This window comes from Galeopterus variegatus, unplaced genomic scaffold (assembly GCF_000696425.1).
Source record: "Galeopterus variegatus unplaced genomic scaffold, G_variegatus-3.0.2 Scaffold1691, whole genome shotgun sequence".
NCBI classification, from domain to species: domain Eukaryota; kingdom Metazoa; phylum Chordata; class Mammalia; order Dermoptera; family Cynocephalidae; genus Galeopterus; species Galeopterus variegatus.
The window spans coordinates 128476-131073 of NW_007727802.1; positions in this window are offsets into that span (position 1 = coordinate 128476).

Sequence of the window (2598 nt, forward strand, 5' to 3'; positions counted from 1 at the left end):
CTTTGGGTTCTATGACTAAACAAAGTGTTCTTAGACGTAACACCAGAAACATCATCCATAAAAGAAAAATTTGTTACCTTAGACTTCATTAAAATTAAAAACTTTTGCACCACAACAGAGAGAAATTGATAAATTTGACTTCTTCAAAATTAAAACCTTTTAGGGCCGGCTCGGTGGCGCACTGCTACAGTGCGCCGGTTGGGAAGCACGGCAGCGCTCCCACTGAGGGTTCGGATCCCACATACAGACCGGTTCCCGCTCACTGGCTGAGCGAGGCGTGGGAGCGACACCAAGGGTTGCGATCCCGTTGCTGGTCCCGGTCCGGTGCGGGCGCGACACTGAGGGTTGCGGTCCGTTGCCAAACATGAAAAAAGACAAAAAAAAAAAAAAAAAAGATGTGCTTCCACCCATCTAAGGTTAAATTCTACAGTTGTGACTAGGAAAAAAAATCTCCAGTTGTGTGCTTGATTCCATCCCTATGGGTCTTCAGAGATCTTGCTTCATCACATATACCTTCTCCTGAATCTTCACATTGCCCTCCCTCCTTTCTGGCTTCTTCCCATTAGTATTTCAGTATGCTCAAATATTCCCCATCCCACTCCCCCACCACACACACAAAATCCTCACCACAATCTCATGTCCTTTCTTCTTCCTCCAGCTTTAGCTTATTTCCTATTTACAGCCAGATTTCTGAGATGTTCATGTTTAATATCCCTATATTATCTCCCATTCCCTGCTGATCCCACTGCTAAATGGCTTCTACTTTCAAAACTCCATTAATATGGTTGCTCCCTATGTCAAAAGTTTCCTTTTTCCCAATCACAATGGCCAGTTCAGGTTTGTCTCCTGGTTCCTTTGAAAGCCTCATATTCCTGGGCTTTCTGCCCTCTTCTCGTCATCCCTTCTCAATGGGATCCCCTTTCTTCCACTATGTATTTAAACACATTGGTGCCTCTGGCTTCTTTCCTCTGTCCTCTTTTTCTTACCACACTTTCGTGGATAATCTCATCTACTACATTGACTACAGTTGCCACTTTTTTATTTTTCCCAAATCTGTATCTCTAGAACAAAGCTCTCTCCTGAGATTCAGACCTATAAATCCAGCTGTCTACTCTTACATATCTCATGGACTACTCAAAATATATCTAATCCTGAACTAATCATACCCACTCTCTCTATATATAACTTTTCTTGCTCTTTTTTTTTTTTTGTCTTTTTCATGACTGGTAAGGGGATCGCAACCCTTGGTGTGGTGTTGCCCGCACCGTGCTCAGCCAGTGAGCACACTGGTCATCCCTATATGGGATCCGAACCTGTGGCAGGAGCATCGCTGCGCTCCCAGCGCTGCACTCTCCTGAGTGCGCCACGGGGCCGGCCCCCTAACTTTTCTTGCTCTTCCTCCCAGTTCCATGTTTGTCAGTGTCCACTGCCACCATATAGCACAGTAGTTAAGAGTGCTGGTTCAAAAGCTAGACTTTCTAGGTTCAATAGCTCACTCTCTCTTGCATATTATCCAGCTGTGTGATTTTGGACCTCGTAAGTACCTCAGTTCTCATCACTCACAATATGTTACTTACCATTAGTTCGGATCAGTAGCATCTCACCTTGGATTATTCTTACAGCCTCTTAAGAGTTTGGCCCCACTCTAGCCCTTCTCCAATCCAGTCTCCTCAGTGTAGCCAGCAGTCTTTCTAAAATGCAAACCTAATCATGTTATTCCTTACTTTAAACCCATTCATGTTTTCTCATTGTCTTCAGGAAAAGGTTTAAACTCTTTAGCAATGTACATAAGGTCTTTAAAATCTGGTGCCTGTTAAATACTAAATCCTGCTCTTATTCCTGTCCTCCACCTATCACTTGCAAACCAGAACTAACTGTATATCCTCTGATTTATCATGCTATTCTTTGCCTCTGGGTTTCTGCATATGCTGTCATCTCTGCCTGTAAGCCCTCTTCTTCTAAACTTCTCTTCTCACCATACACATACATGTGGCTAGATCAACTGATACTTCTGGCTTTACTTCTCTTTTGGTTATCACTTCTAAAAAGCCTTTCTGACTCCTAAAATTGGTGAGATGCACCCCAACCAGGTCCATAGCAGCCCATACCTACTTTTGTCTTAGCCTTTATTTGTTAATCTCAATCATAATTGCTTGATTGTCAGTTAGGCTTTAAGTTCCTTGGAGATAGTGACTATACCTTGTTCGCAACTATATTCCCCAGTGGTCAGCATAGTGATGGATATTCAGTAAATATCTGTTGAATAAATTAATGAGTGTGCACTGTTTACACACCCTTTTAATTAACTATATCTAGAATTTAAAATGGTACACCTATCATGTCACCAGTTTACAAGCCATTTAACGTAGAAGGGATTTCTTATTTTTTCTATCACACAACTTATAGAAGAAACGATCTGAATACAGATACACCAAATTTTGTAAGATGCAAGTAACCTGCAGTAAGATTAACTTGACTGCTAAGTTTTAGAAGAAATTTTAAAAGATTACATTGAGGCCGGCCCGGTGGCGCACTGATACAGTGCGCCGCTTGGGAGCGTGCCGGCGCTCCCGCCGAGGGTTCGGATCCCACATACAG